This window comes from Pinus tabuliformis, chromosome 1_1 (assembly GCF_031772625.1).
Source record: "Pinus tabuliformis cultivar Carrire ecotype Pingquan chromosome 1_1, CPIR1, whole genome shotgun sequence".
NCBI classification, from domain to species: Eukaryota; Viridiplantae; Streptophyta; class Pinopsida; order Pinales; family Pinaceae; genus Pinus; species Pinus tabuliformis.
In genome coordinates this window covers 914,782,367-914,805,742 of record NC_142297.1, presented here as the reverse complement: position 1 = coordinate 914,805,742, position 23,376 = coordinate 914,782,367, and the positions used below count along the sequence as shown (strand labels likewise).

The 23,376-nt window shown below is 35.0% G+C and overlaps 1 non-coding gene across 1 annotated transcript; it reads left to right on the top strand.

Annotated features, from left to right (window-relative positions):
* The first annotated feature begins 10,093 nt into the window (after window positions 1-10,093).
* Window positions 10,094-10,196, top strand: LOC149217374 (U6 spliceosomal RNA). Its single transcript, XR_016251407.1, has one exon. It is a non-coding gene; the product is annotated as a U6 spliceosomal RNA (small nuclear RNA).
* The last annotated feature ends 13,180 nt before the right edge of the window (window positions 10,197-23,376 follow it).

Sequence of the window (23,376 nt, the reverse complement as noted above, 5' to 3'; positions counted from 1 at the left end):
TATGTGGCGCTAACCATGATCGTTTAATAAGTAAGACACTTAAGGTAATTTGGGAATCTACATAATACACTGCCCTAGCAATGCGAAATAACTTGAACCGAAGGTTAGGGCTGCGCAAAGGTCAATCGTAGCCCTTCGCGGAGGTACCTAAGGGCAGAATAAAGGGATAGACAGACAGAGCCTTAGAACTTAACGACCTGCGCGGAAGCAAGAACAGAAGGAATAAACCAACATCATGACCATCTCAGGGTGCGGAAACTTGGTTCTATCATCCCCCCATACTGCTTCGGGTGAGAATTCGGTCTACGCTCCGCGGGCTGATGCTGAAAGGGCCAGTATTGTAGGGATTTGTTTGGCTAACTAACGTTGATTCTGGGTCAGGCCCCACGCAACCAACAAAGCCCGACCACATGTAATAGAACCCCTCACACTACGATGGCCTATAGTTGGGGCACATATATGGGATGCCTCAGCATATTCCATATAATACATATAAACTAATCGAAGAAAAAAAAGTTGACAAAAAAACCATTTCTAAACTCAAGCAAAATAATCTAGCCTGAAGTCCTAAACTTTAGAGTCCAATTTTTTATAATTTATCAACCAAAGTATTGAGTTCCCTGTAAACAAAATTGAAAGAAGTGATCAAACATACCTTCACACTTTTCTCATTTCTAAATAATGAATTTTATTCATAGCACATAAATATGTAAATATTATGTAAAAAATCGAAATAAACCTATTTACAAAACTAATAAAATTTCATGCCAACCAAATACTTCAATAGACTTTAACTTCTTAATGTTTGACTTTCACACATGACATGTACTAGGTGAAAGCACATGAAGACAATGTTTCTTGCACAACACACTATATAGTGAAACAATATGGTACATTTTTTTTTAACGGTAAAGAGTGGAAGGATTATATTAATCCATGCCCGTACGCGGCCAAAAACAAGGAGAGTTACAAATTGTTTACAATGCCATCCTTGGGAAGCAATATTTTTACACTGTTCATCCAAACCCAATTCTTTTCCAAAATTACAAAAAACCACATATCTAATTTATTATAACTATATACCCTACATAACTTATTCAAAAGAAAAATACATTTATGTTTCTTCATCAAAAAAAAAACACAGAGGGGTGACTAGTCCTCCATTGCAGTTGGATAATTGAGGATAGAGAGTTATTTTCTTCCAGTTTGATTTAGAGTTCTTCAATTTGCATTCTCAGAGCATCAACTTCATCCTCTAATTGACGAATCTTTAGGTTATTTTCCATATGCCTCTCCTGCATTTCATATGCCTCCTTCTGCTGCGTATGAAGAATTTTTTTCATAACTGCCAACCCCTCCCTAAGTTCAACATGTTCCTTGACATAGAGACCACAATGTGGAGATGGGAAATCAAGTTGTGGAGGGCTCCTCTCCCGTTCCTTCACCGAGCACTCTATCATTCTACCCAAACGAGGGTGACGAGGGCCCCAAGAACCCGAAAATGAGGCCATCTCATGGGAATGAATAATTACCTCCATGAAAATAATTGATGTACACTGATAGGAATGATTACCGTAACAGAAAGGATAAACACAGATCCCAACGTAGACCAAAAAAAAAGGATGAACATAGAGCCTCTCAATTTCCTCACTCTTATCAAATGTACCAATGCCCCCCTCTGCAAACACTAGCTCACACTCCCGAGAGTGACTTCCCTCAAATCTCACTACTATGACAAACCCCTAGATACCCAGAATTCCCAGACCCTACCATAGGGTCCTTGAGCTAATTACCACCAGGACTGAGACAAACCCACTCTTTTGGTAGAAGATCAAACCGTTATTCCTCCTTATATATAAATTTCTGAGCCTTAGCCAAATGCAGAAGTGTGGGACTATGCGCTTACCTCTTGCATCCCAATGATCCTCCATAATGTTCCTGATTGTTGAAATAACTTCTACCTTATCTAAATTCATCGTCCCCCACGTGAATTGTCTGCACCATCCAGGATGGATTAAATTCCAACCTTGTTCTAAGGGAATTCACATGTTTTATTATTGAATGTGTATACTATGGAGCTTGATTTGAGAAGTGAGTACCAAAGCTCTCACACTTAAGCACAAGCCAACTCCAAGTGTTACAACGTTCTGAGGATAGCAGGTGCACAAAAAATCAAAATGAATGTCATGTTGAGGAGAGCCACCACGAGGTGGGGAGGGGGGGCGTGAGATGAAAGGGAAGATGTGACAGTGGAGGGGAGGATAGGAGGGAGGGTGAAGATGTAGGTTTTAACCTCGTATAGAAATTACCTACATATGAATTCTAAAAACAGAAAATAAACAATAGTGATAACATAACACATAAAACAAATATACACAAAGATTTTCCCCAGGATCCCAGAACCAGGACTACCAGATTGATTTTTCATTATGTTTCTTTAAATGTTACAATACATATATATACATGCCAAAGCATTCAATACCATGGACCAAAAAACATCGCGCCCAAAACCATGTGTGAAAACCATGGGTCCAAAAAAAATAACATTTCCTTGGACCCCGTAGAGGGGGGCTAATCGCCCCCCTCAAACCCATATGATCCCCCGACTACGCAACAAAGGGGGGGATAGTCATGGAAAGAATATAACACAACCCAATGGAAGAGGGATGACTAGCTAAGGTGGCCTAGGCATCCTGGAGAGGCGGGTGATGTGGCGGAGGAGGTGGAAGAGGGGGGAGGGTGAAGAGACAAGAGTGAAGGAAGAGGGGGATTTCATGAGGGGACCATGAGGGAGCCATGTGGGATATGAAAAGAATTATAAACCACTTGATCTCCCTATTTTCCATCTTATTATTTTGATTTTAATGCAGGAATAAAAAATAACTATCAAGTTTTGGATTTTCATATAAGCATTTAGGGGATAGGAAAATGTCCCACTACACCGTTCACTTCGCTTCTTTCTTCTTTCATATTGCAGGGAAAGTTTACTTGCTTTTCAGCTTCCTTATTTTGTCCTATTAGGATGTGAAAAAACTTTAATTGTCCAAAGTGAGGTAACATTCGCTGGGCTCTCCCGAGGATTTGATTCAACTTATTTTTCTGAGCTATTGATTTGTGGTTCATATGCTTTATGATCAGAAGGGAGTCCCCTAGGATATTCATATCCATGATTTCTTTTTTCTGATCTTGATTATTTGTCTTCTTTCTCAATCCTCGGGCATACCTATCTTCTATGATTCCTTCGGGATTAATGATAATCCCCCCCCCTCTTGCCACCCGAGGATTTCTTTTCGAAGATCCATCAAATTGGAGAATCCACTTATTCAAATTTCACATCCAATCCACAAGCCCTTCAAGAGATAGTCTAAGGATCCAAGAAGGGCATGGGGGGGATATTTTGAGGAGGAAAAGGAGGTCAGGGGCCATACCCAAGGAGAGATCCATTCATATTCTTCATGATCCAAAGGGAGTTCCATAATCGGTCTATGAAATTCCATACAAGACGAAAGGGCTTTAAGAGTTCTGATTCTAGTTGTCAAGCAAGTCGTGTTGAAGATCACTTTATTCCTTGATAACCATATTTTCCAGCAAACGTACTTGGGAAGATAAATCCATAGCTCATTGAATATGCTTTTGGTGTGAAGGTATCCTGCATAAAATTTGGGCCAAGAGCTAAAGAACTGAAGGAGATCAAATGACCATCTTGTTCTAAGGAAAAGCGTACCAAGGGCCACCGACCAAACTTCTTTTGAAAACTGACATTGGAGGAAGAGATGAGGGATGATTTCCTCAAAAAATTTGCATAGGGGACATCTGGAGGGCCCAATGAAACCTCTTTTCTGTAGGTTCTCTATCGTGAAGATTTTTTTATGAGCTAACAACCAGCAGAAGAAGTTTACCTTGGGGATGACATTTGATTTCCAAATTTTATTCCATATTGAGGACTTTGGAGGGATTTGGGAATTGAAAAGAATATGAGAGTATCCTTCTTTGACCATGAAAATGGATTTTTTCCATCCCCACCTGCCAACCATTGTTTGCACAATGGGGGCACATCCACTTAGATTTTTAATTAGGAGTTCTCTTGATGGGAGCATATTTGTTGTGATAGTTTCTAATTTCCATCCCTTACATAGTCCTGAATAATCCCAATATGATATTTGATCCAAATGGACCACCCCATTCTACATCATGTGATTGCTAAGAGGGTTGAGATAGGGATCTGAACACAGAGGTTGTAGTCCCAAGTTCGAGTCTGACCAACTACTAGTCGAGTCTCCTTTACCCAAAATTTAACATAAATTATTGAATATGATGTCCGAGGATGTTCTCATGAGTTTCCAGACTGGAGAACCCTGAGTCACCTCCATTCACACCTCTCTATTGTTATGCTAGTTTATATACTTTTTTCTCATTACTTGCACCTGCCATTGATTAGGCTTCATGGTCAAGACAATAGCGAGATCTCTTATTCCTAGCCCTCCATGCTATTTTTGCGCTCTAATATTTTTCCAATTTCCAAAATGGACTTTTTTTATTTTCTATCTTTCCTCCCTCCGAGAGAAAATTTGTAATATAAATCCTGAGTTAATGCAGAACATAATTAGGAGCTTGGAGAGCAGAGAATTGATACAGTGGGATAACCGATAGCACTGATTTCACAAGAATAGTCCTCCCTGCGTTATTAAGCTAGATTCCTCCCCAATTCACGGTTTTGGATCTAATTTTGTCCAAGACTTTTTTCCAAGAATAGGGAGAAGCCATTTTTAGGAAGATAGGGACTCATAAGTAGTTAAAGTCTTTCTAGTCCCTAACTAATATGAATCCCATGATTTCTTCTATTTTTTTTCTTTTTGAAGGGAGATATTCCGACTATATATATGGATTTTTTTGTCATTTATGGCTTCTCCCGAGGCACTAAGGAACTAGTCAAGATTCCATTTGAATCTCTAGAGATCACAATAGAGGCCCCTCCAAGAAAAAATGTATCATCCACAAACTGTCCTTGGTTAATACTTCTGATTCCTTCTTTATCTTTGATCCCAGGGAGGAGGTGAGAGTCTTGATCATTCTCCAATCTTCCACTCTGCGTGTCTACCATCATTATATAGAGAAAAGGGGAGAGAGAGCAGCCTTGGTGCAGTCCCCTGGGGGATTTAAAGAATCCAACCACTCAGCCATTAACCAAAGGAGCGATCCAAGGAGAAGCAATACAGACAACAGTCCACCTTATAAAGGTTTCATCGAACCCCATTTTTTTATAACTTTCAACAAGAAACTATGCCTGAATTTTTCTAATGCATTTTCCACGTCCAATTTTATTATTATTCCTTGATCACCTCTTCTCTGGCTCAATTCAATGGCCTCCTGGAGAAATATAATATTATAAAAAATTTGCCTCCCCATAACAAACCCCCCTTAGTTGGTTGAGATCAATAGGGGTAGGAGAGGATTGAGCCTAGAGGCATGAAACTTCGAGAAGATCTTATAAGAGACATTGAATGTGAGATAGGATGGAATCTAGAGAAGGAGGAGGGATTTTACTCCTTAGGGATTAATGCTAGAAGGAGCTGTTAATTCCCCTGCCCATAATAAAACTCTTGAAGAAGTATCCAACCATTCGACAAAGGTCTTTCCTTATCACCTCCCATAAATTTTGATAGAAGCAGGCCGAGAACCCGTCTAGACTAGGGGCCTTGTATAGGGAGAAGGAGAAAACAATAGACTTAATCTCATCTGGTGATGGGGCAAAGAGAAAAGACATGTTCAATTTCGACGAAACCATTGAAGGGATACACTCCAGGAGGAAATATTCAATCTCAACATCTCTTAGATCGTCCACTGCAATTTTCTTTATTTCCTCAAAATTCTTTAGAGTCTTCCCCTCATAATTGATATGAGATATGTTATTTTTGGTCTCCCTAAACTTTTCTTGCTTATGGAAGAACTTTTTGTTTCTATCCCTTAGAAAGAGCCAATTTTTTCTCCATTTTAATCTCCAATACTCTTCTTCTCTTCTAAGGTTAGTGTGAACGACCTTGAAGGTTTCGAATTCTATTTGGAAGTCTGATATGCTTACCTCAGTAGTTTCCATTTTCCCCTGCAATGAGGCTAAGTTTCCTCCATTTCCCTTATGTCATATTTCCTTCAAGGTTTATTTTCTTTTACCCATTTTTTAATGTCTCCTTTTAAGCTTTTGATTTTTATTCCCAGATGGTGATTGGGATGCCCTCAACCCACTCTGACCAAGAGAGGGATACCAATTTGAGAAACCCTAGACAGTCGAACCATAAAGGGGAGAACCGAAAGGGGATAGGACCAAGGTTGAGGGACGGGGAAATGAGGAGGATGATCGGGCAATGGTCCAAGCCACACCACAAAATAATAAAGGATTTTAGGCAAATATTTAAGATAAGGAGGCTATCAAAGGCTAGAAAACAGTCAAGCTTAGTAGTAATATGGCCCGAGCCTGTACCTTTATTATTCCAAGTGTAGATAAATTTCAGAGGGTTGACATCAAATAGGTTTAGGTTAAGAATAAGGTCCTCCATATTCTCTTGGAAGGCATCCCTAACTGTTGAGCCTCCCCTTTTCTCATTTTTACCCATTGTGGTATTAAAATCCCTTCCCAAAATGTAGTTTCGACCGTACTCAATAATTTTTAACTCAGTCAATGATTTCTAGCAATCATGTTCCTCTCGAAAATGAGAAAACGTATATACATTAATCACAATGAACTTCTAATGCATCTCTAAAATTTTAAATGTAGTTGCAATCCAATGGGTGGTTTTTATCGTGCTTGCCAGTTGTAATTTTGTAGGATTCCACATCATGCATAGGCCTCCAGAAGCTCCTCTCAAGCTTACTACTACCAGATTGTTGTGACCCCAAATTTTGGAGTGTAGTGAGTGAAGGTCTCACTCACCCAAATTCATCTCCTGAAGGAGAGTGACTGCTAGTCTTTCCTTTTGAATTAGAGATTTCACTTCCAATATTCTTTTCCTAGATCCTATTCCCCTTCAATTCTAGGAGGTTATATTCAAAATTTACTTCTTTGTTGATGTCGCCCCCTTCACAGGGCCCACTATACTTCCTTTCTTTCCTCCTTTGTTCCCCAAGCCAACAAGCTGGCCAGGTATTTTGTGTTGGAATCCCAAATCTTTGTCATTTTCCCTTTTTTTTCTGCCTTAATTCTTTGTTTGATTTCCTTCATGATATTCTAACCTTTCTATCCATTTCCTTGGCTCTTGTGCCTTCTGATTTCTCGTATGATGAGCTCACTATTATTATTGTTCCTGGGGCTTCCTTAAAGGATAATAATCCTTCTTCTTTGTCTTCTTTATCTGAAGAGACTTCTATGCTTCTACGATATTCCAAACTAGAGGTTATTTCTTTTTTATTTTTCACGACCGAGGAGAGAATGGTGGCCTTAAGGGCATTAATCCCAGGGTTTATTTATGGGGGACGAGCATCCATCCTCATGAACCGAAGCCATAACTACATACCTATTTTCTTCTTCTTTCCCTTCACCACCATCCAAGGGAGCGCCCAAAGGAGGGGCAGGTGCATTATGGCTTAGACCAACATTCTTGGGGTGGACTTGGGATTTGATGTTGGCCCATTATTCTACTTTGAGTTCCCATTTTTTATTTTTACTTGTTTCCAATGCTCATTTGTTTCTTCTGGTTGATTTTGTGAAGTCTTGATGTTTTGGGCATCTTTTGAAAAGTGCCTGTATTCATGACAATGTTTACATTTGAATGGAAGCTGATCGTAGTCTACTTCCTACATATGAGTCTAACTACCCATACATAGATTTATTGCTGCTGGGAGACATTTTTCTAGGTATACTTCCATACAAATCCTTACACAGGAGAATAGATCATCCTTAGGCTCAGAACAATCTATACACTTTCCAAGGGAGTTCCCAATCAACTTAAAGGTTGCATCATTCTAGAAGTGAAGAGGAAGGTATGCCAATTTCACCCAGATAGGCACCGAAGAGGGAATGTCACATTTCGGGTTGAAGCTTGGACTCCACCGATCCAAATATGGCCCCTGAACTCCCATGAAGTATGGGCCGCTTCTGAACACTAAATATTTGTGCAATCTATTCTCAAAGTAGAAGTTGAAGAAGCACTTACCACAGAAAGAATATGTAACCTCATCCTTGATGAGACACTTCTAGTTCTTCTCAATCCAAGATTTTTCTGTCCACGGAGACGACCAAAGGCCCATGAACTGGCTAATAAGACCCTTGTCTGCAAGCTGCAAAGCTAGAGAGCGGGCTTGAGTGACACTAATCTCCACCTTAGGGATTTTATGTGCTTTTTTCATGAATCATGATGGACATTGCTTCTGAAACTTAGGGCAAAGGACACCATGTAATTAAAAGTTGTTATTTCATCAAACAAGGAACCATCTTGGGCTGACACTGCCATCGGGGCATCGACCAAAATAGCCAGACCCACCAAGACAGGTCGGAGCAGTGGGGAAGAGGGGTGAGAGGAAAGGGGATAGGAGGCCAACAATGTGGGGCCAAGAGAATAGACACAAGTTGAACTAGAGGTATGGAGGCCCTCAACACGAGGCCGAGAGCACAAGCTTAGGCAAAACCAGAGGAACTAGTAGCCATTCACACTCTCATTCTCACCCCAAACAATATGGTACAAACTAGAAAAGATTCTAAATGCATTTGTTCACTAGACCAAGTGCACTTTTCATGATGGATTTAATGTATGTACCAATGATGCATTATTGAAACATAAACTTATATATAGTTATATGTTTATATATATATATATATATATATATATATATATATATATATATATATATATCTGTGTGTGTACATGTTATGTTTTAAATAATTATGCTACGTTAAATGTTATAGTTATAATTATATTATATTATAGTTATGCCCAATACTTGTTACACTATGTTATGTTATGTTATGTTGGTTTTGTGATTTTCTAATTTTTTTAAAGAGTTATTTTGTGGTTTTGGTAGTTTTTGTATGATTGTTTTTTATGTTATTTTAAATTAATTAGTTTTCATGATTTTTACACATAATTGGTTTTTTTAATTAATTTGTTTAATTGTGTAAGGTAAAAAAAATAAAAATAGAATACCTACCTTTGTAACATTCAAGATCCAAATAAATAAATGTTTTCAAATATAAATTAACTTAAATACATTCAAACTATAATTTAATATGATTTAAAATAATTCTATTTTTTACTATTTTATGTTGCCAAAATTCTTTTCATTTTCTTTTCCACAATTTTTTAATATTATATAGGAAATTAAAATAAATTAATATTAATATTAATTTATATAGAAAAATCTAGCAACTAATGTTGGGATGGATTCCTTAAAACTCTCGAAGTAATCCACCCAGAGATTCATGATATTTGTAAAGTTAAGGATCCCTTAAAACTCTTGAGATTCATAATAATTGTAAACTTTGCAGAGATTCTCATTCCACGGAACTTGTTTTTTTAGATTGTCCTGCTAAAAACTCCTCTTACGCTGGGTAGTATTTTACCCTGTACCTCATTACTGTTTGATATAACACCTAGATGACATATAGGATGACATTTTCCTTATTGATTATAACATTAGGGATTTTGGATTTTGGGCAGAACTCATGAATAAGAAGTCAAGATTTTCATTTTTGCATTTTACAATGGTAAATAAAAAGTATTCAAAGACGTTTTAATTATTTTTTCTTTTAAGTATTGAAATATTTTACTAAGATTAATATTATAAAATACATATTTTAATACGAAAATATATTAGTACTAGTATACATATTTTAATACGAAAATATATTAGTTAGTATAGATATTAAAAAAAAAATTAATAAACTACCAAATCATTTTTTTTTAAATGCTTTAGATTTCTAGTCATGAAAGATTGTCTTATAGAAGCTTTGAGCTTAATGGTTTGCTTATTAACTAGTCTCCCAAGCATTCATTTGATGAATAGACAGAATGAAGTGCCCTGAGTTTGTACACATGGACCACTTGGGAAGCAGTTCCCTGAATTTATTATTTAGTAGTGTAGATAACTCATATCTTAACGAAGTTATGTCTCTTCAGAGACATCCGATAAAATTGGAACGATATAGAGAAGATTAGCATGGCCCCTGCGCAAGAATGACATGCACCAATCAAGAAATAGTCCAAATTTTTAATCGTACTGAAAAAAAACTCATATCTTAAGAAAGGAATTGCTGTTTCACCATCGCAGTGCTGTAATATTTAAAGAAATTCATATGGAGCTTGAGAGCGAGGTCTCTGCTACCTTATTATCGAGTAATGTAATGTACGTGCCAATTTTAGCCTGCTATAATCTTCGTACTTTTCAATTTTACGCTAACAATGCTATAATCTTTGTACTTCTCAATTTTTTAAAGTTGTGACTCACTATTAGGTTAATTATAATTATGGATTTAGGTGTGTTTATAGTGATCAAATTTTTTGATATGCAAATATTTTTTTGAGTATAAAATTTGAAAAAAAAAATTATACCTGGAGAAATTTGATCCTTTTGATATTTTGAAAATTTTCTTGACACTTTGATTATATAAAATACACATTTTAAACTTGCAATTCCAACAAATTATTGTTGAAAACAAAACTATACCAAAATGTTGAATAGTAAGCCTAAATATTATAACAATGATAATTTTTTTTAATCACTTTATATGACATATACATTTGTTTTTTTAACAATAGTAATATGTAGATAGTTAAAATTAGAATATTTTATTTATAAACTACAATATCCATATTAAAACATTTACGGTTTTCTAGATATGTGTTATTGATAAACCATGCTATTGGTTCATGATATTATAACAAAGTCTATTTACCAATTAAGAATCTCCATAATAAAGTGGGGATGAAATTGCGTAATCAAGAATCTTGTTGAATGTTCCTTTTAAATGTATTTCTGTTAAATTTATATATTATTTTTTAAAATAATAACAATTTAAAATAAAGTTATAATTTAGTTAATTTTTATTATATTTTTAATATTAGTAATGTGAGATGTATCATACGATAATTGTATTGATTCTTATCATGAATTGATGTCTATTGGCATTTATCAATTATTTAATTTATATGAGTGCGCTACTTAAATTGAAAAGAAAATAAAAGAGTATAAGTGCTTTTGAGATAAATCACAACCTTTTATCCTAGCTACCACTAAAAATATTCAGTGGATATTTCATAAAGGTTAAATCTCTACCATACACCTATTAATTATGAATAATTAAACTAAAATTATGAAAGGCTTATAGCATTTACCAACAATTTAATTTATATGGGTGCACTAGTTAAATGGAAAAGAAAAAATAGCATAACTACCTTTGAGATAACTCACGACCTTTTATCTTAGTTACTACTAAAAATATTCAGCGGATATTTCATAAAAGTTAAATCTCTACCATCCACCTATTAATTATGAATAATTAAATTAAATTATGAAATGCTTATTACATACTAGCACAACCATGTAAATTAAATGGCCCAATAGACATCAAAACGCTTACTTCATGATATCTCACATCCCAAAGATATAAAAAAATCATCAAATTTAACTAAATTATATCTTTATTCTAAATTATTTATTATTATTATTAATTATATATATTTTTAAAAAACATGTAACAAAATTCTTAATCATGGAGATTCACCCCCACTTTACCATGGAGATTCTTAACATATAAATAAGCTTTGTTACAATATCATTGGCCAATACCATGACATCTGATACTACATGCCAAAAAAAACCACAACTCATGTTCATATGACATTTTTTAATTAATTAATTTAATTAAAGTGTATAATTACTTTTGAAATAAATCTCAAACTTTATTTGTGACTACTACTAATATTCTAGAATGTTCTATGGAGGTTAAATATCTACCATTTACCTAATAATTATTGATAATTACTTAAACTTTTGGAAGTCCTATCTCAAAATAGGGACTCGCTATCGACTTAACTAAATTGGTCTATGAGACCTTTTGTTTGTGAGACAAGGGATCTATTTTTGCATATCAATTTTACTATTAAAATTTAAGTATCGTTCTCTTGTGGACTATTGGATATATACTGAATGTTAGCTGAGATTACTCCAATGTGTTATCAATTCACCATGGTACACATACACGAAGGTGTACGCACTCCACCCCTCTAGATTTAAACATATAACATTTTACAAGGAAACACATACTTTTTAACGATTTAGGATGTAATCTACATGTTATTATGGAAGATTGTGACTATAATTTTTATATGCGAGGGAAAAAAACTTCATTTTAATAAATAAAATAAAATAATAATAATTTATTTTTCTTATTTATAAAAATATAAATTAAATAATAAAGTTAATAAAAAATTTAAATGCAATTTATTAAATTTGAATGAAATTAAGTGTTGAAAAAATTAAGACATTATATGCTTATAAATCCTTGCAAATTAATGTGCATATATAATTTGAATAAATTGATACATATGAGTTGTAGATTAGTTGGCTTTTGCAGGCTTTAGATCTATTAGGTTTTAGGTTTACATCTCATCGAAAGGATTTGAGGATGAGAGCCAATTGTGCAGCAATTACATTGTCTCGCAAGACATCCTCCTATTTAGCAAATCACTTTTCCATCTGACATTGGGTTAGCCTTTGCCTTATCATGACCTAACCTTGAAACAATAATATTAATAACTAGCAAAACCATATTAAAAGTGGTTGATATACATCCATTAGTGCCATTTTTTACCTTAGAAAAAATAATGTAGTTAAGCAATGTATATCAACCACTTTTAATGTGATTGTGCTAGTTGGCAGTCGATTAGCATGCATGGGGAGGATTAATAGGCCATGGTTGACAATGGTCAAATATGTATAATTTATGGTTGTTGAGGTTTTATTATGGTCAACATATGGTTGACTATGGGGTGACTATGGTTGTCCATGCCTAACTATGATTGACTATGAAAGGTTATGATTAACAATGGTGGACCATGTTGAATATGCTTGCACATGATCAAACCTTTTCTACCATGGTTGGCCATGTTAAATATTGTCAACTATGGATGTAGATGTTTGATTATGATGATCATGGTAGAGCATGGTCAACCATATTTTTCCATGGTTGACTATGGATAACCATGGTTGTCCATGGTCGATTATGGTGACTATGGTTGACTATGGTAAACTATGAAATAATATGATTGTCCATGAAATATTGAAAGATTAACCATGGTAAAACATTAATGATTATTAGTGGCCATTGTCGACTATGGCTGAGATTAGTTGACTATGTTTACATATGTTCAAGTTATGGTTGGCCTGGGTTTATTATGGTCAACATATAGTTGACCATGGTTGTCTATGTTTAACTATAATTTACCATGAAAAATTATGATTGGCCATGTTGCAAATGGTAGATCATGGTTGACAATGTTTGACAATGTCTAACCATGGTTGACAATAGTTTGATTATGGCTTCCCATGGTTTAACCATGTTGACCATGGTGGATTATGTTTAAATTATTTTTTTGCCCACGTTTAACTATAGTAGACCATGAATGATTATGATTGACCATTATTTTTTATGGTAGAGCATGGTTGACTATCTTGAATATGAATGACTATGGTTGATAATGGTTTCACCATGGTTGCCTATGGTTGACCATGTGAAATATGAGCAACCATGGTTGACCATGAATGTCCATGTTTGAACATGTTGACCATAGTTGACTATGTTTCACCATGGTTTACCATGGTTGTCCATGGTTGGCTATAATTTACCTTTATAGTTTATGGTTGACAATCATTATCCATGTTGACTATGGGTGGCCATGGATGATCATGGTAGATCATAGATATTACAACCATGGTCAGCTATGTTTGAGACTCTTACCCATGGGTTACCGTTTTTAACCATAGTGACCATGGTTGACCATGGTTGGACTATGTTCGTCATAGTGTAACATTGGGTTATGTTTGACTCATTATGTTTTCATACATTGTTGACCATAGTTGGATAGCGAAGACCATTGTTTGACCATGTTCACCATGGTTGACATCACATATTCTTCATCACATAATGATGCTAGGTTATGGTTATCAGATTGAAACATTGGGTATTGTTTGTCATATTGCAACATAAGGTTATTCATAACATTTTGCCAGTAAGTTATATTCGTCACATTTTGACTATAAATTATGGACATGACATTGCATCATCAATTTTTCTTCATCACAATGCAACATAATTTTGTGTTACTCACATTGTGACATTAACTTTTGTTCATTGCATTTCAACTCTGATTTTTGTTTGTCATAATCCAATTTTAGTTTTTCCTTCTTTACATAGCTCTTATGATTTGTTGTTTGTCACATTGTGATGTTGAATTTTTTTATTGCATTTTGACATCAATGTTTTGTTTGTCACATTATGACATCGATTTTTATTTGTCACAATGCAACATCAATTTTTGTTCTTTATTATGTGACGTTGATTTATGTTCATGAAATTTCATTGTTGATTTTTATTCATCACATTTCAACACCAATTTTTGTTTGTCACAACATGACATTGAATTTTGTTTATGACACTGAAACAACATTTTTTATTTGTTACATTGATTTTTGTTTATCCTAATGCAACATCAACTTTTGTTCATCACATTGTGGCATCAAATTTTGTTTATCACATTGCAATGTCTATTAGTGTTCTTCAGATTGTGTTGTCAATTTTTGTGTTTCTATTTCTATTTGTCACATTGCAACATCCATTTTGTTCAAATTTTGTTACTCATTGTTTTTTTTGGTTAAGAGGTAGAGGAAATGGGTTCCTTCAAACATATGTTTGTACAGAGTTAATTTAATGAAAAAGGAGTTCACACATTTAATGTATTAAGTTATTGTTTCTGTGCAAGTGTAATTGAGGAGTTGTAGTTTTGTGTGTGAATCGAGAATTGATATGAGTTTCAATCTTTGTGCATAACTGGAGATAATGATACATTAAAAGTAAATATATTAGGAAGGGAAGATGCGACCTGTGTTGGAAAGAGATCGTCAAATAGGTGATTATTGTTCGTGTAATTACTGCTCAGGTGGTATTATTTATGAATTTAATGTGTTGCAAATCAACGTTGTGATAGATTATTTCATAGCTTGATGAAAGGAATTTTACATTGAATGATTCGTGATTTTGTCTGAACTGGGTGGTCTTTGCATGTTAAATAAGACCAGAATTGATTTTATGTCGGCCGTATTGACATAGACAAGCAGTCGATCTTTATAATAACGAATGATCTCGTTGCAGTATATTTTTTCCATTGAATGTGAATGTGCTTTCTTAAATAAAGTTTGCCTGTTCTTTGGACTAAAGTGATCCGAGCTAGTGTGCATAGGTTCTATAAGCCTGCGTTATCTTATTTGGACTGGATCATGATTTGGTTTTTTTTTTATTGTATTAGTTGTTTTATAATTGCATTACAATGAATTTGAGAACGAATTTTAAATTTCACATAACGTGGAGAAAATTCCCACAAATCGCTGAGTTTGCAAACAAGTTATTAGTGGATTGTCAAAGGAAAGGCATGTTGATTCTTAACAAGTTAGACATTGAGCAAGTTATAGAAGTGGAGCATGAGGATAAGCGATCTGGATTGACAAAGTCAAAGTGGTCCAAATATTATACAGAGTGTGGTAAAAGTCTTGGAGTTGGAAATTACTGGAATATGAGGTTTGGCTTGTTGATGTGAGCATTTTAGGTGTCATCACTTTGTATTTATTATGATATATCCTTGTAAATCAAAACATATCCCTATATTTTCATGTCATTATTTGGTCATGAGTGACTATCGAGTCAAGAGTCCCACTTGAGTAGCCTCTTGCATGTGGCAAGGAGGAAATGGTAGTGGCAAAAGTGTTTATACAACAGCTTGGATGAAATATGTGCAGTCCCTAGTACATCTTCGGGAGGATCATATTTGGTGACAAAAAATATTGATGTTGGAATGATTGGTTGTTGATCAGAGGTTTTTCAAGCGAGTCATAGAATGTTGGTCCAATCTTCAGATTGTTACCCTTTTCCATTGATGTCAAAGGGGGAGAGAGAAAGAGGCAGATGATATGGTGTTTGTAGGAGGTTGCCATCAATGCCAAAGGGGGAGCATGTTGGCATGATGGAAGGTTTGTTTGTTGGAATTGATTTCAACCTACTTATGGTGGCTCTCATGATGTTGATGTTTTGTGGTCTACTATAGATGAGTCATCATTGTATTGATGCAGAAGTACTTGGCCAACTAGGTTCTCATGATCCATGCTAAGATGTTTGGTCATCTAGGCTTTCTTGATCTTGATTGATGTAGAGATGTTAGTGCCTTATGTTAGTTCCCTTAATTCTTGTAGAGGAGTTCTAGAGATTTGGGCAGGGTTTGAAGATATTGTAGAAGGTCTAGCATGCCTTGGAGATGCTTGTGATTAAGGTTTTGGAAAAAAAGGGGATAAATTCATAGTAACACATATAATAGAATGGAAACATGCATTAGTAACTCAGGTTTTGCATTAGTAACTCAAGTATTACAGTGATATGTTTTCAGTTGATGTTGTATTTGGGGTCCATTTAAAAAAATTCTAAAATGTTTCCCTAGAGGGGTTGAGGAGGTTGTGGCCTCTGTTTAGTGGTGTCTAAACAAGGTAGGGGTGGTATCTCCTTCCAGTAGAGGCTGGAGAACTTTCTTAGGGAGTAGAAGGCTTCCTTCTGGTGGTGGCTAGAAAACTAGTGAAGGTGGTGGCTTTCAGCAGGTGGTGGCCTACATAGTTTATGGGGTTTGGGGCTTCCTAGATAGTGTGGTGAGCATATTGTAGAAGGGTTTGTGGATCCTAGATGGTAGAGTCCAGCTTAATGATGTAAATAATATTGATTGAATAATTAATAAAAGAACAGTAGCAGAGCAGTAGCAACACGGTAGTTTTTCCCATTTGGGTTTTCCACCTAACATCCAATGTCCCTATGTGTTGTGATTTGATTTGTGTCTTATTGTGCATGATTTATCTATGTCTCTTATGTGATGATTCTTGATGAGGTTGAATGTTCATATTTACTGCTTATATGTTGGTTTATTGATTGTTTAGTATGTTGGCAAAAAGTTATTAAAGTTGTGTAGTTTTTATCACTATTGATTCACCCCCCTCTTAGTAGTGACCTGGTTTCTAACATATTGATGGTTAAAAGTATTGTTAAATGTTTTTTTAAATGTATATATGTTTAACTTGTATATTGATTCTTTTTATAGCTAATAATAATAATCATAATAATTTAAAGTAAAATTATAATTTAGTTAATTTTTAATATTTCATAAAAAAATAATATTATTAGATCATACCCTAAAATAAATTTAACTATTCATGCAGTTGGAATTCTCCCACTTTTTGTTTTATTTCCACACAGGGGGTCATAGGAGTGCATAGTCATTGGTCTAGGAATGTAACTCCCATTATTTCTCTACACCAAGAAAACTTCTCAGTACTCACAGAGTTTGTCAATGCATCTATAACATTCTTCAAAGTTTCCACCTTTACTAGCAACACCTTTTTGTCTTCAACCATATCCCTCACAAAGTGGTATTGAACATCAATGTTCTTTGTCTTCGAATGGTAAGAAGGGTTCTTTTCTAAGAAAATTACACTTTCGTTGTCACAGTCTATTCTTATAGCTCGTTGTACCAACCCCATACCTGAACACAATATTTGTAACCAAACAGCTTCCTTGCTTGCTTGAGTGCTTTCCATGTATTCAACCTTTGTAGTTGAAAGTTCCACTACAGATTGTCTCTTGCTAATCCAAACGATTGCTCCTATAAATAGGTTAAACACATATCCACTTGTAAATATTCTCTGATCCAGATCTTCAGCCCAATCTATGTCAACAAATCCATGTATGTCCAAAACTCTATCCAATCTTGGTCTTCCTTGATAGCATAAACCATACTCACTAATGCCATGCAAATACCTGAAAACCTACTCCATTGTTATCCAATGCCCCTTCCCTAGTTTTGACGTAAACCTACTTAATACTCTCACTGCATGCATGATTTGTGGTCTGGTACAGACCTTTACATACATCAAGATATCGACTACACTTAAATATGGAACACGGGACATGTCCTCTTCCTCTTCCTATGTCTTGGGACACTGTATATAACTTTGCACCTACATGAATAGGAACCTTAAACAGTTTACTATCCTACATATTAAACCTCTACAATATTGTCTCGGCATACTTCCTCTAGTTTAAGCAGAGCTTCCTCTTTGCCCGATATCATTTCATTTCCATGCCCAAAATATAGTTTGCAACACCAAAATATTTCATGCCGAAGTTAGAGGACAATTGGGTCTTCAAATCATCGATAATTTCTTTATCATTTCAAATCAGCAACATATCATCCACATATAAAACCAAATAAATAACATGGTCGCCAATTAATTTAAAATACACACAATGATCCACTTTTCTCCTTGTGAAGCCAAGTCCCCATATATATGTATCAATTTTTTATACCACACCCTTGGTGACTACTTTAACCCATACAAAGAATTTTTTAACATGTGTATCAGTTCTTTCTTACCCTTCACTACAAATCCTTCTGGTTTCTTCGTGTAGATCTCTTCTTCTATCCCCATGAAGAAATGTTGTCTTCAAATCCATCTATTCTACCTCAAAATCAAAAGCAACAACAAAAAATAAAATTAATCTAATAGAAGCTAACTTGGAATCAGGAGAAAAAATATCACCAAAATGAATTCATGACACATGTGAATAACCTTTTTCTACCAACCAAGCTTTGTATTTCTCCACCTTGCATTTTGCATTAATCTTCTTCTTAAACACCCATTTTATACCAATGGGTTTCCTTCCAGTTGGAAACTCCACTAGATCCCAAGCCTCATTTTTTCCAGGGATGCCATTTCGTCAACCATGGAATTTTCCCAAAGTTTTCCATCCTCTGAATGCACTTCCTCCTTGACAGTTATGGGATCATCATAAGTAATAGATAAAGAAAAATTTGAATAGAAAGAAGATGGACTATACCTCTCTAGTTTACTTCTCTCTCAAACTAATCTCCTCAAAACCAGAGAGTGTGTTTCCTCCTCTTCTGATTCATGTTATTTTGTACAGTCTAATTCTTCCTCCTTCAGCTCAAACTCTATCCTCTCTAGTTCCTTTTTCTTTGGAAGGACTTAATGTTTATTAACAATTTCACTTCTCTAAGTATCACATCTCAACTATACAGAAACTTCATTGTTTCTTGGTTCTAAAGCTTGTAACCTTTTAAACCATCAGTATACCCAAAAAAGATGCACCTTTCAAATTTATGATCCAACTTTGTTCTTTTCTCATTTGGAAAATGTACATATGGATCGCAGCCAAATACCCTAAGATGTGAGAGAGAGGGTTTCTTACTAGTCCATACCCCATGTGGAGTACTATCCTCCAACACTTATGAAGGTGATCTATTAAATAGGTAACATGTAGTATCCACTGCATTTTCTTATAATTCCTTCCCTAATTCAAAACCACTTAGCATGCTTCTTGCCTTTTCCATCAATGTCTTGTTCATTATTTCTGTAACTCCATTTTGCAGAGGTGTGTATGGAATAGTCTCCTGTCATGCTATAACATACTTCTTACATAAATATTCAAATTCCTTCTTGTATAACTCTCCACTATTATCTGTCCTCAACACCTTATGTAGAATTTTCACTATAGATCACTTAATATATGTAATGTCCTAAAGCATAATACTAGATCTACTTCTACCATAAACTTTGTGGAAGCTTAACCAGATATGAGCATCATCAACCAAGAACAAATATAACTGAGAATGAGAAGTAATCAACCATAACACAGAAGATATAACACTGGGGAAAGCACCAGCCTAAAACCCCAACTCTGTATTATCATACAAGTGGAAATCTTGTTCAAGTTACAAAAAGAATCAGCTCAAAAGCTATCTTGCTCTCTCTGTAATCAAACAATACAACTCACAAACTGAATAGACATAGAATATATCTTCCTCAAGCCCTCCAAGCCTCCTATTTCCTTGCGTAGTTTTGATTGGGGTCCAATGATGTCACATGTGTGAATTGGCCTCATCACACTCACTGTAACCTCTGATCCAACTGCGCAATCCTCAAGGAATAATATTCCTTCTGCATGCAAGGAATATTCACAATGGAATATTCTTGCAACTGATAGTACACTGTCCCTCCATCTGATCTCAACTGGGTCTCTGACTGAACTAACATGCATGAGTTATCCATGAGTGAATACTCAGTTATCTGAAATACAGTAGTTACATGCATGCAAGCATTAACTAACTGAACTCTCATTAATTTAACAAACTGTTAAATTAATCTAACTGGACTTGACTCAGTTAACTGAGCCAACTAATTACAACTCAATATTACAACTCACTCTTATCTCTTTAACTGATGGATAAATCCCTCAATCAAAGGAGAAACTGTTGCATGTACTCACATAGACTTCATGTTCATAATTCCTTAACTAATTAACTCAAGATGAATTAATTAATCAATTTACAAATAGCTGTTAATATCAAATTCGAATTTTACTTCCTATGTTTAGTCCAGGGACTGACTAAATTAAGAAGGGATCCCGAAAAGCTATTTTTAGAAAAGCTATTTTTAGCACTTTCACTTTTCACCCATTGTTGCTATGATCCACAATGGCTGAACTTCTATTTATAGCAGGGCTATTTATAGCAGTGCTATTTTTAGCATTTTCTATTTTTAGCATTTCTTGTTGCACTTTTCAACACCTTAATCTTCTTCTCTATCTAATTTTCCACCAGAGCCTTAAATTCTATAAACTTGTCAAAGACTTTAGATTTCTTCCTAAGGAAATATATGCATGTATTCCTTGAGAATTAATATATAAATTATACATAGTACATAGGCTTACCCAGTGATGGAACTGACACATATCCAAACACATCACTGTGCACAAGCTCTAGTATCCCTTTCCTCTTCTTAGCACCAAAGTGGAAACTCATGTGAATTTTCTTCCCATATACACAATGTTCACATAAATCAAAATCCAGAGAGAGATTATACATACCTTCTAGCATGCCATTACCATGTGGTATTCAAAGGCCCTTCTCTCTAATGCTTCCCATTATTTGATGCCACAACATAGTCTTTTCACCAAAGACTACAAGATGTTTTTCCCCACTTTTAGGAATCACAAAACTATTGCACTTATCAATGACAGTACTTCCCAACAACTTGTATAGAGTTCTGATCTTAACTCTCCTCATCAATAATAGTGCTTGTCGAACCATCTTGCAGGTATCATTATTAAACATTATTTTTACACCTGCATTATCCATTTTTCTTATAGAAATTAGATTTCTAGAGAATGTAGGAATGTGTAGAACACCATGAAGTGTTCTAATCCTTCCACCTTGTAACTTTAGCTTGACTTTTCCATGTCCTATGATTCTGGTCTTCCTTTCATCCCCTAGGAAGACATCACCAGCATCATATTTCTCGTACTTGTAGAACCACTCCCTATGGGGAGTCATCTGAAAGGATGCACTTGGTTCAATCAACCATCCCTCATGATATATGTGTGTACTTAAAGAAGAAGCCAATTACACGACCCCACCTTCATCTAAGGTAGTTTTCACCTCTGCATAAAGAACATTTTCATATCACTTTCCTTTCTTAGGAGTTTTAGATCTACAATCCTTTTTGTAATGCCCTTATTTTCAACATTTCCAGCGTACCTTTACATCTTGTCCTGGAGATTTAGATCTCCCTCAAGAATTAGATCTCCCACTTGAGGACTTATTTCTATTTCTAACTTGGGATTGTCCTCTTACAGACAAGGCATCTCCATTTTAACTCCCCATATTTTTTTGTCTCATCTCCTCTGACAACAAGGATGAGACTATTTCATCAAACTTCAAGGTAATTTTTTGCTACCTATTGCAACAACCAAACTATCCCATGAGTCTGGTAGAGAACACAATAGACTGTTGCACTTATCTTCATTTGAAATTTTAATATCAACATATAACACCTGACTTACCACAATATTGAAGCCATTTAAATTCTCTATCACCGAGTCTCCGTCCTTCATCCTTAGGTTATACAACTTCTCCATAGGAAAAATTTGTTCACCAAGGACTTAGATTGATACAAAGTCCCTAATTTGTCCCACAAACCTTTGTTGGAAATTCCCTGATACATTCAATAATATTGAATCTGAGAGACACAAATGTATTGTGCTATTTTCCTTTCGTCTAACTTTGTCCAATCTTTTTTCAACATTCTTGTTGGTGTTCTACCTAGATCTACAAAAATCCATTGATCTCTATCCACCAATAGATCCTCCATCTTGAGCTTCAACAACTCAAAAATTTGTCCATTGAATTTCTCGATCTCTATCTTTCCATTGTTCTCCATCTCATTTCATAACAAGAATCAATCCTATGGATCTCCCAATGTAACAGAGTCTACCACAAGCCTAAGCAACAAATCCCTCATCCGCAAAGGCATCCCCTTGAAGCCAAAACAACTCTGATACCAAATGTAAGTTTTAGCCTTGTACAAAAATTACTTGCAAACAAATTCTTAAAAATAAAATATATACAATAGCGAGAACATAAAAATATACACAAATATTTTCTCCTAGAACCAAAAACTAGGAAAACCATATTGATTTGTCATTATATTCCTTTCAATGTTACAATGCATTATATACATGTTGAGGCATTCATAAACCCTAGTCCATTAACCCTCGATTATAACATAATCATAGTTCCCTTGACCAAATCTACAAAATACCATGGGAAAAATCATCATGCCCAGAAACCATGCAAAACCATGGGTAGGTCCACCCACCATCCTTGGGTCCACATGCAAAAAAAATATTATTATTTTATTTATAAAAATAAAAAATAAATAATAAAAATAATCAATAATTTAAATGTAATTTATTAAATTTGAATGAAATTAAGTGTCGAAAAAAATTAAGTCCTTATCTGCTTATAAATTTGCAAATTAATGTTCATATATAGTTTGAGTAAATTGATACATATGAGGAGTAGATTAGTTTGTTTGTTTGGCCTTTAATTCTATTAGGTTTTAGGTTCAGATCTCATGGGAAGGAGTTGAGGATGAGAGCCGATCGTTTAATGATTACATTGTCTCAAAAGGCATCCTCCTATTGAGAAAATCACTTTTCTATCTCACATTGAGGCTAGCCTTGGTCTAAGCACAACCTAACCTTGAAATAATAATATTGATAACTAT